Consider the following 12,486-nt stretch of genomic DNA (forward strand, 5'->3'; position numbering starts at 1 on the left):
GTGGGCAGGAGACGAAGAAGAGGGTGGAAAAGGGTGGAAATAACTCAACTGTAAGGCTGAAGATCTATTGAAGAAGTCAAAATATCTCAGCAGTTTACCTACTCTGGTTTAGTCCTGGCCAGGCTGAACCAGAGAGAAGCTACATTGATTCTTCATCTGCCAGCAGTTGAGATTTCATTAGCAACCAGTAGAGTAGGGTCTCCTATACCACAGTCCTTTACCCTTATCCTTCTTGTTAATATAAAGTTTAAAGTACTTTCCTAAAGCAGTGTCAAACTTGTTTTGGGAAGGGAGAAATCGCAGCCAGAATACAAGGCGTTATCCTAGCTAAAGAGCTCAGATCAATATATCAATTAACCCCAGGTGGGTCCTGAAGGGATATACATCTTAGACCTGAAAGGATCCTGCCTGGGCAACTGTTATAAGGGAGAAGGGTCATCTTATTCTCTCTGTACATCAAATTACAATCTCAAATATATCAAGAGACTCCAAATAATTATAACAAGCTTCAAAAAGTAGAAGATGCTATGTATTTCCTTCTATAATTAATTGAACTTTTCCTTCAAGAATTTGAATGTCTTGCCATTTTGTGCATGTATGTTCAGTATTAATATTAATTCAATGTCCATGGTACCTTTTAGCAAAATGTAGTTTGCCCAATTATCTCTTTTAATTAAGCCATTTTCCTTTAACTAAAATATAATAGCTTTTGCTCTGCATCCTTATTTTAATTCTCTGAGTCTTACTTTTTCAATTGTGTCTCTTGTAAATAACATTTCTAACTTCTAATCTGTTCTATTTTCCTCTTCCATTTTATGACAATTCATCCTTCACATTCACAATTATGATAGTTATCTGTATATTTCCCTCTATCTTATTATCTTTTATTTGCCTTTTTTTACTCTGTACCCTCCTCAAAAGTCTGTTTTGCTTCTGACAATTGCCTCCTTTAATCTAATCTCCCTCTTGTTACTCCCCAAACTACTTTCTCTTAGTCTCTTCTATTTCTCTGTTTGGTAAGATAATTTCTAGTCCCAACTCTCTCTCTCTCTCTCTCTCTCTCTCTCTCTCTCTCTCTCTCTCTCTCTCTCTCTCTCTCTCTCTCTGTATCTGTGTTGAGTATATGCATTCTTCCCCCCTTGAGCTAGTTCAGTTGAGAGTAATATTTAAGCATTATCTTCTCCCAATCCTGGTTTTCCTTCCATTGCAAAAACTCTTCCTTGTGCCCTTATTTTATGTGAGTTAATTTTCCTTCTTCTTTTCTCCTGTCTCCTATTTCCTAAAGCATTCCTCTTTATCACCCTTATGTTTTCTTTTGAGATCATCCCAGCAAAATAAATTCATTTCTATGCTCTTTGTTGAAGTAGACTTTTTTTAACTGCCCTAATAACTGCAAAACTCACAGAAGCATGTATAGTCTTTCCATTAAGGAATATAAACAGTCCAGCTTTGTCAAACTCATAATTTCTCATTTATGTTTACTTTTTTGAGTTTTCCATTTGAATGTTCAATTTTCTGTTTAGTGTAGGGATACCTGAAAGGCCTCTATTTCATTAAATATCCATTTCCTTTGTTGGAGTAATATATTCAGTTTTTCTGGGTTTTTCTTAGTTTAATTCTAGCTCTTTTGCCTTCCAGAATATCATATTCCAAGCCCTTTACTCCTTTATAATGGTAGCTACTAAATCTCATGTGGTTGACTTGGGAGCTCTGGTATTGGGTTAAAATATCCATAGGAATTTTCATTTTGTGATATCCTTTATTTTTATCTATCTATCTATCTATCTATCTATCTATTCATTTATTTAAAATCCTTTTCTTCCATTTATGAATCAATACTGTGTATTAGTTCCAAGGCAGAAGAGTGGTAAGGGTTAGGCAATGGAGGTTAAGTGACTTGCCCAGGGTCACACAGCTGGGAAGTGTCTAAGGTCAGGTTTGAACCCAGGACCTCCCTCCCATCTCCAGGCCTGGCTCTCAATCCACTGAGCTGCCCCCTGTGATATCCTTTAGAAGGAGATTGTAGATTCTTTCCATTTTTACTTTTCCCTCTGGTTTTATGATTTCTAGGCAGTTTTCCTTTACAATTTCTTGAAATATGATGTCTAGGTTCTTTTTAGTTTAAATCACATCTTTTAGGTAGACCAATAATTCTTACATTATTTCTCTTCAGCCAGATCAGTTGCTTTTGCTATGTGATATTTCACATTTTATCCTTCTTTTTCATTCTTTTGTTTTATTGTTTCTTAATGTTTTACAGAGTTATTAAGTTCCACTTGACCAATCCTGATTTTCAAGGAGTTATCTTCTTCAGTAATTTTGTGTCATTAGTATTTTACCAAAATAATAAAAAATTATTTTAAAAAATAATTTTATTTACTGTTTTCATTTGTTTTCCCAATTTTTCTTCTACTACTCTTTTTAATTAAAAAAAATCCTTGCTGTCCATCTTAGAATTGATACTAAGTATAGGTTCCAAGGCAGAAGAAAAGCAAAGGCTGGGCAATTGGGCTTAAGTGACTTGTCTAGAGTCACACAACTAAGAAGTGAATGAGGCCAGATTTGATCCCAGGGCCTCCCATCTCCAGGCCTGCCTCTTTACCTGCTGAGCTATCTAGATGCCCCTTTTATTTGATTTTTAATATTATTTTTCTCTTTTAAAAAATCTTTTTTGGGGGCAGCTGGGTAGCTCAGTGGAGTGAGAGTCAGGCCTAGAGACAGGAGGTCCTAGGTTCAAACCCGGCCTCAGCCACTTCCCAGCTGTGTGACCCTGGGCAAGTCACTTGACCCCCATTGTCCACCCTTACCAATCTTCCACCTATGAGAAAATACACCAAAGTACAAGGGTTTAAAAAAAATTTTTTTTAAATCTTTTTTTATAGTTCTGGGAATTCTTGGTGGGCTTATGTCCTAAATGTGTGACTTAGACTTCCCTGTCATCATAATAGTTTTTTATTATGGCCAGGTTCTTTTTGTTTGCTTGCTCATTTTGCTAAACTATTTCTTGACTTTGGACTTTATGTGAAAGTTGGAGTCTGTTTACCTCTTGAGAAGGGGGAATATCTGGCATGATCTTCTAACTTTTATGTTCTGCTGCTTTCACATCTAGGTCTGAGGGGATTATAATTTTTCAGTGTTTCCAAGGTTCTTGATCCAGAGAGAGTTCTGGTTACTGTCTTCTTAGTTCATGCTCTGGTCCTTATTCAGGTAGGACCTCTCCTCCTTTGCAACTGCAACTGTCTCTCTTCAGCTTGAAACTTTAACCTGGAACTGATACATGACAGAGTTGTCAAAAGGAGACTGATTTTGGCATCCTGTGCTAGCACGGGCATCCCCTGGAATCTTTCTGACCAGATGTTCCCTCCCCTTACTATTCCTGTGCACTGGACATTCCTGGTACTATGGCCATTGTTGCTGCCACCTCCAAGGCTCATAACACATGTCACTCCCACAATATTGCACTCTCAGTTAGTCCCAGCTCCAGTGTCCAAATACCTCTCTGACTTGTGCTGGAAATTTGACTCCCTGTGATTTTTGTTGGTTTTTCCACTCAGACTTCAATATAATGGACTTAAAAAAACCTTACTTTTCTTCCAACCAACTTTTAATATAGAAGGGCAAGCAAGGACTAGGCAAATGGGGTTGTGTCTTGCCCAGGGTCACATAACATAGGAAGTGTCTGAGATGATTTGAATTCAAGACCTCAGATCTCCATGTCTCATTCTCTCTCCACTGAGCTAACTCATTGCCCTAGGATGTGCTTTCAAAAGTTGTTTAAAAGAGTATGTTGGGAGAGTTTAAAAAATGCCCACTTCCTTCTGTCATCTTGGTTCTACCCTTATGACCTCTTTTCTCTAGCTGGTCAGTATCCTTTCTAAAACAAGATGCCTAGAACTTAACACAAACTAGATGTGATCTGACCCAAATTGATCATGGTGGCACTCTCACTACTCTTTTTTTCCCCACTACTCTTGTTCTGGAAACTATGACATTCTTAAATTAGCCTAAGATTTCATAAACAATTTTTTGGCTGCCATGCCTCAATTTATTTAAATTCATCAACCATTTATGAAACACCTACTATTTGTCAGGTACTGTGTTAAATGCTGTTGGCATGGTACCAGATCTCAAACCGTACTATAAGTCAGCAATCATCAAAACAATCTGGTACTGACTAAGAAATAGAATGGAAGATTAATGGAGTAGATTAGATATACAATATGCAGGGGGTAAATGTCCTTAGCAACCTAGAGTTTTATAAACTCAAAGACCCCAGCCTTTGGAGTTAGAAATCATTCTAACAAAAACTGCTGAGAAAATTGGAAAACAATATGGCAAAAGAGGTATAGAACAATATCTCACACCCTATACCAAGATAAGGTCAAAATGGATATGTGATTTAGATATAAAGAGTGATACCATAACTAAAGTAGGGGTACACAGAATAGTTTGCCTGGCAGATCTTTGGAGAAGGGAAGAATTTATGATCAAATAAGAGATAATAAATGAACAATTTCGATTACATTACATTAAAAAGCTTTTGTATAAATACAAGTAATGTAACCAAGGGAAACAACAAATTGGGAAACATTTTTTATAGCAATGTCTCTAATAAAGGTCCAGTTTCTCAAATTTATAGAAAATTAAGTCAAATTTATAACAATACAAACCATTTCCCAATTAATAAATTGGCAAAGGCTATGAACAAGCAATTCTCAGATAATGAAATCAAAGACATCAATAATCATATGAAAAAATGTTCTAAATCACTCTTGATTAGAGAAATGCAAATTAAAACAATGCTGAGGTACCACCTCATACCTATCAGATTGGGTAATATGGAAGAAAAGGAAAGTGGTAAATGTTGGAGGGGATGTGGCAAAATTGGGACACTAGTGCATTGTTGATGGAGTTGGGAACTGAATCATTCTAGAGGGAAATGTGGAAGTATACCCAACAGCCTATAAAACTATGCATACCCTTTATCTGGTGCATATCCTTTATCTATCCCCTATGCTATGGGAAAGATATAATAAAAAAGGGGAAAGGACCTACTTGTAAAAAAATATTTACAGCAGCTCTTTTTGTAGTGGCAAAGAATTGGAAATCGAGATGTCCATCCATCGGGGAATGGCTGAACAAATTGTGGTACATGTTGTTAATGGAATACTATTGTGCTATAAGAAATAATAAGCAGGATGATTTCAGAAAAAACTGGAAGAAATGCAGGAACTGATGCAAAGCAAAATAAGCAAAACTGGAAGAACATTATACAAATTAACAACAATATTAGATAATGCTCATTTCTGAAAACTGTAGAAACTGGATTCCTTTCCTCTCTCTGTACTACAAAACTTGGCTACTCTCAGCAATGCAATGATCAGGGACAATCCTGAAGGACTCATGATGGGGAATGCCATCCACCTCCAGAGAGAGAACTGATGGAGTCACCTTTTGTGGTTTTATTTTGGAGTTTGGGTTATGTATAATTTTACTCTTACAACAATGACCAATGTGGAAGTATGTTTTGCATGACAATAAAAATAGAACTTTTAAAAAATGTAGTTGGCTAATACACACTATTTTATTGTCCTCCCCACATGGGACTGTCATGAAACTACCTTTTTATTTTGGAGAAAGGGAGGGAGACCAGAATCTTATTCCTTACTTTGAGCTATCTACTACAGCAAATATTATTTCAGACTGACTAAGGACTAGGACAAGAGGGTATCTTATTGAGTGTTATTCCCTACCCTTTCTGGTCTCTTTCCAACCATGGGAATAATTGTAATTGGATTTTTATAGGGCTTATGAAGTATGAAGTATAGGGTGGAAGAATTTTGAAATTTTTGGGAGGCAGATATGGAAATACAGATTAAACCTAGTTCCTGTTTTGTTTGTAACTTACTGTTGACCTTTGGTAAATCACATCTCCAGGCCTTGGTTTCCCCCTTTGTAAAATGAAGGGGTTAAGCTAGAGAGCCTGTAAGTACCCTGCTAACTTTGTGAGTACAGGAGGCCTTAGAGGATACCTCCTTTATTCACATCCTGGCTATAGGCTGGCCCTACAAGGACCAATTTCCAAGGTGTAAACAGCAGTAAGTTTATCACCCCTTTCTGGGCAAGCATCCAGGGAGACTCAGCCCCAGAGTTGCTCCTGGAACCTGTCCACATCCTCTCCTCAGGAGAAACGGAATCCCCTGGCATTCATTCATCCTACTCCATCCTGTGCCCCATGGGGAACCTGGCTCTCTATCTTGGCTCCTCCAGAGAAGGTATCATAGTTGTTTCCATTGATGATAATGTTACTTGAGCACAGGCCAAACCTTTGGGAGAACCTGGCATCAGATATTGCAGAAAACCACCTCTGATGGTTTCTGGAGCCTTCTCTATGGCAGCAAAAAAACTGGCCCCGAACTTGTAGGCCTCCAGCCAGCCTGTTATCTCGTTCTTTGCCTGCCTGTGTGTGGATACAGTTCTCTGGTGGGGATTTCTGCCCCAGCACATATCGCTTTTTTTTTGGCCAGCTCTTCTGTCATGGTCTGAGCTCTCACATAAGGGTTTGGGCCATGTCCCAGGCCGCTCCTCTGGTGCATTAATGCTCTTGGGCAATGCAGACTAAAAGGTGCATTGTTGAGGTGATTATAGAACCAAAGAATCACAGTGCTAGAACTGAAATGGACCTTAGAGATCACACGATTTAGGCTGAAAGGGCCTTGAAACTTATCTGCCCCAATCCTTTCATTTGAAAGAGAAGGAAACAGAGGTATCCTTTTTATTTTATGGGAGAAGAAACTGAGACCCAGAGAGGGGAAAACATTTACCAAAGGTAACCCTGTGAGTTGATGTAGTGTAGTGGAAACAAATCTAGACTTAATGTCAGGAAATCTGGGTTCAGATCCAATGTCATTTTTTCCAATGGGACCTTGCCACTTAGGCTCTCTGAGCCTCAGTGTCTTCATCTGTTTAATGGGGATAATAATCTTTGCCTTACCTAACTTAAAAGGTTGTTAAGAAATACATTTGTAAGAATGTTCCAAGAATGTGAGCTGATCTTTAAATGAGTTCATCAGCCTTTCCTGATCCTTGACTTCTCTAGGTGAAACTGATCCTTCTCAAATTTTTCCTCCTTTTTCCTTCCTCCTCAAATTTTTTCATAGTACTTTGCCTGGATTTCTCCTTTGCCTTTATCTTATTCTTCCATGTATCATGACTGTTGATTCTTCCTATTAATTAGATTGTAATTTCCTTGAGGGCAGAGCCTGCATTATAGCTATTTTGCACCGACAGGGGGCATACTGAATATTTTGTTGAATTGAATTGTAAAATTTAGATAGCAATAAACCCTCTTGCAACAGCGATACTTAGGCACCTTTCTCTACCTTTATACAAGAGATGCATTAGGGAGACCCATCTTCTCCCTCTCCCTCTTCCTCAATGCATCTTCTTAAAAAAAAAAAAAAGAATAAAAATACCACCTTGTATTTTCTATGGGCTTTCAATGTGCCCTGGGAAGTGGGGAAAATTCCAAAAAGAAGAAAGGGCCATAGAAGAGTGGGTTGAGCCTATTCTGGTCCCACTTTCCTTCTTCTAAGTTAGCTTTCAGAGAAGCTTTGGCTCACTGGTAAAGTCCTTAAAACCTGTCTGTTAACAATTGTAGGTCCTCACCACTCTAGGCACACTGGTTGAAGGCAATTTCTTGATTTTTTGTTTCACTGACTGGACCCAGTTAAATTGTAGGCCCAAGAGATGTAAGGCTAAGATGTTGGACCCTCTTCAATCAAGTTCTGCTGATACTTTAGTCTTGATAAATTTTTCCTTTCCACCCCCTCACATTTCTTGTTATGGAAGACATTGCCTTTCTAGACACTCTCCTTCATTCATGTTCCCCAACACTGGGGATTGGGTTCTTTCTCACAACTGCCATTTTCAGACCCTTCCTACATCATCATTGTTTAACGACCTCTCCTTTGACATTCACTCCAGTTGCCCCAGTCTAGACTCTTATTGCTATAATCCACTGGCCTCCAGACAACTCTTCCAGTTTTTTCAAGTTCATCACCTAACTTATAGGCTTTCTTTCTACTTCCTAACCTATAAGCTTTCTTTCTACTTCTACTCCCACCCTTTTACTTGCAGACATCGACATATAGTCAGTACTTTCCCCTCTCCAATATGACTGCCTCCTCTATGACTCGGATCTTCTGTTGACCATAGTCACCCAGAAGGGCCTCCCTTTTTACCCTTTACAGTTTTGATTCCATAATTGACCAGTTCAGCCATGCAATCACTTGTACTCTGTAATCTCTTGTCATTTTATGATGTTACTTCTCAGTATTTGTCACAGCTCAGCCCTGGGTTATCCCTACCAATTGTTTCTCTACTTTTTCTGATTCTCTACAGTTGAAAGTTGTTAGGGAAAGTATGGTGACTGTGCTGACTCCACTCATTACAAATTCATACTGTCTGGTATACACTGGTGTACAACAATCTCTTTATTCTTTCTAGATTGTCTCTCAAACTCTAGATATTCCAGACCTTCTCCTGTCTCTTTACGCTCCCTGCTCTATTCTTACTTCTCCTTTTTTGAAACCTTTACCTTTTGTCTTATACTAAGTATTGGTTCTAAGGTAGAAGAGTGGTAGGGGCTAGGCAACTGGGGTTAAATGACTTGCCCAGGGTCACAAAGCAAGAAACTGTTTGAAGCCAGATTTGACCCTAGGATCCCTGTCTCTTGGTCTGGCTCTCTATCCACGGTGCCAGGTATCTGCCCCTCCTCTCTTTCAACAGAGGACCTCACTTCTAAATTTACTGAGAAAATCATGACTTTCTGCTATGAGATCTCTCTCCTCCCCAATCTTCCTTGTCAAAATTCCTCTTCATCTAAAACCCTCTACATCATTTCTTCCCCCTCCCATTTTCTTTCTTTGTTCCAGTCTTTGAAGAAAAGTGAACTCTTCTCCTTCCCCAGGAAATCACTATTGGGTGATGTTTTCAGCAGAATTTCAGAATTATTTTATTATATTGCATATATTATTTCAGCAGTATATATTCAGAATATTGCCAATAAAGGTGTATTGTTGTGGTATCCTTCCTAGTGGATCAATGGTGCTTCCTCTACATGGTGGAGCTATTCCAGAAAGGATTTGCCCTCCTAGGTATAGGCTTGCCAGTCCAAGTCTTTGGGGGTGTTTGACTACAAATCTCTATCAAGAGAATTGCCAGTGCATCCTGCCTGGCAACGTACCATTTACTTGGCCTCCTGAGGGCTCCAGAAGATGTAAAGGGCATTGGATTGAAGGTGGCCTTGTAGCCTACTCTTACTTATGGCAAATTCAGTCCTCTAAGGAATTTCCAGTGAGGAAAGATGAGGGATAGGGATCCAAATTTGAAGCTGCATTTGGGTTCATTTAGAGAAAAGGAGAGCAGTGCTTTAAAGATTCTGGGCAGAGGTGCTGGAATGAGGGAATAAGAAGCCAAGGATGAGCAATGTGGGAAAGGAGTTAGATGAGTGCAATTATAATAATAGCATTTAACCCATTTACTGTTATTTCTAAAGATGATGTGAAGATTCTTACTTTCTAGCTTTATTCTTTCATTCTACATAAAAGATTTTTGAGGTTTATGGAAAAAAAATAATTAACTCTCTGGCCTTATTTCGTAAACTAATTATCCACAAGCAGTAACAGATTTTACATTTTTCTTCTTAATTCTTTAAGCCTGATTACTTTAACCATTTGTCCCCATGTTCTTTAGAAACATCCATAGATTCATGCATTTCTCATTTCAACCAGTGTGAAGTTTAGGGGAAATACTTTCTTTTCCCATCTAGATTTATTCTTCCTACCTTTTCAAACTTCTGACCTTCTATTTCTCTACAATCTAGCCATACTTGCTTCTTCTCTGGCCCACAAAATGCTCCATCTTTTATCCCCTTGCTTATACATCTGGAAGGCATTCCCTCTTCACCTCTGCCTCATAGAGTCCTTGGTTTTGCTCAAGACTAAACTTATGTCTTCTTCTACAGGAGACCTTTTTTGATACTTCCAAGTATAACTTTTCCCAATGTTATCTTTCATTCATTTTGCATATAACCTATACAAAAACACAGTTGTATATTTTCTCCCATTAGAATGTAAGCTCCTTGAAGGCAAGACTATTTTACTTCTTTTTATCCTCAGTGCTTAGTATGTTCCCTGGCATGTAGAAGGTGCTTAACACATAATGGGGTGGACTGACGAAAGGAGGCCGATCCTTCTAGCAAGTGCAGATATCTGTCACTTGGTTTTAGCTCAAATGACTCTTGGGAAACTGAGGGGGAACCAGTTTCTAGCAATGACAGCTCTGGGGTCATTACTATGTGATGATAAAAAGTCATTTAATTGACATTGGAACCAAAAGGACTGAGACTCAGTAGTTGCCAAGTTGGAAATGAGTGCGCATACAAAAAAGGTCTACCTGGATGCATCTCAATCTCTTTTCTTGGCAGTTTCAAGTGAGTAGATCTACCTTGATATACCAGGTTGAGGAGAAATAGATGGCTACATTCTTCCATCTGGGCACTGTCTATCCATGAACACATGGTACCTTCATTTATTTTGTGTTTTTACTTCCTTATGGGTATTCTGAGATGGGAATATCCAAGCAGTCTTATGTGTTCAGGGGCTCTAAAGGTTACTGGAGATATCAGCAGTGGTAGTGGTCAATAACAAAGGTGGTACCCATAGACAGATGTGGAAAGATGATTAACTGAGAAGATAGTGATATGGAGACTCCTTGTGGCAGAGAGAGATGCCAGTTGTGGACTCAACAGAGGAACTTACCTTTGAGTCCCAACAGAACTGTTTACCCAATAGGGACCTACACTTAAGGTAAACTTCATGAAAATACTATGAAGGGAGAAAGTGACTTTGAGAGCCAGTTATTAGGAGATTTTCCCCATGTTTTCTCTACACATCTGCTTCTCTCCCTTCCTTAGAATATTCTCTACATTTATGCTTTTAGCTTGAGGCCCCTCTTCTCAGATAATGTGAGTTTGCAAGTGGAGAGTGTGCCACTATTTTTAATGGGGGAGGTGGAGTGGGAATATTTTGCACCAATTGCCCTTCCTACGCCTTCTTCATAAATACTTTTTTCTGAAAAAAGAAAATTGGTAGTTGCTGGCAAACTTTGAATGAGGAGCATATGAGTTAATGCTTGTTAACAAAATCCCAGATTTTCATGGTTAAGGCAGAACACTTAGAGAGAAGTAAGTAATTCACACTCCATCTCCTGCACTTACCCAGTGCCATTATGAGGTGGGACAGTGAACCCAGAGCAGGGCTAGTTTTGCTGGTTAATTATTTGATTGATTCTTTTTTAACCAAACATGACAATGTTTTTTTGCATTTTTTGTGAGGCTTCTTTCAGAGTCCCATTGCTGATTTGGGGTGAATTGGTTTGCTTACAATATAGAAAATTGGTATTGAGGAACATAAAGAAAAATCAATTTCTATTGTCCATTTGGGGTTTGAAATGTTCTAGAGAACACATACTTTTCTTTATATGTATTCCTAATGGACTATGTTGGAAATGCCCAGCTCATGCTGTCATGGCCTATAAGGGATATGTAAAACCTCATGGATTAGAATTTGTTGAGTGTTCTTTGAGTCTTAGGTTTTAGTCACTACTTTTATGACCATGGCCAAATCATTTAACTTCTCTCTTATAGTTGAAAAAAAATACTGACTTGAGCTTTAGTCCTGGCACCATCACTAATTAACTATGTGACTCAGAGCAAGGCTCTTCCCCTCTCTGGCCAACACTTTTCTCCTATGTAAAATTAAGTCATTGGATGAGCTGATCTCTAAGGTCCTCTTCCATCTCTGATGTCCTAAATTTTAGCCATATTTTCAATGTGCCAAGCTCTGTAACTTATATACAGAAAATACAATAGGAGTTAATGATCCTTGTTTCTATATGTCATAAAAATTGTTGGGCCGTGTTTCATTGATTTGGAAAACATTAATGTGTTGAAAGAAGCTTGGGGCAATATTGATGACTTTCCCTGAGTTTGTAAGCTCACCTCTTCCATTAAGTTTTCTCAGACAAATTAAAGCAAAAGTGGTTTTCTTTACAAACACACAGTCTTAACCTGTAGCTATTTGCCACCCCCATGGAGAATACTTGTAATACCCTTCTGTGCTTTAATTTGCTTTCTTGATTTGCACTTGTATGAACTTGAGTGTGTTTCTCCTTCTCTTTTCTACCAAAGATCTACCTTCTAATCAAGTGAGGAAGAACTATTCTCACTTCCTCGTGGAAGCACCTGGTGATGCTGTGAATAGAGTGCTACACCTGAAGGCAGGAAGACCAGAATTCTTTGGCAAATCACTTAATCTTTATTTGTCTCAATTCCATTAAGTGTAAAATGGGGATAAAAATAGCACCTTTAGAATGTGAATGGGATGAACTCACTCATAAAATGGAAGCAAATAGCAGAGTGGA

The sequence above is a fragment of the Gracilinanus agilis genome, chromosome 1, assembly GCF_016433145.1.
Source record: "Gracilinanus agilis isolate LMUSP501 chromosome 1, AgileGrace, whole genome shotgun sequence".
Classification (NCBI taxonomy): Eukaryota; Metazoa; Chordata; class Mammalia; order Didelphimorphia; family Didelphidae; genus Gracilinanus; species Gracilinanus agilis.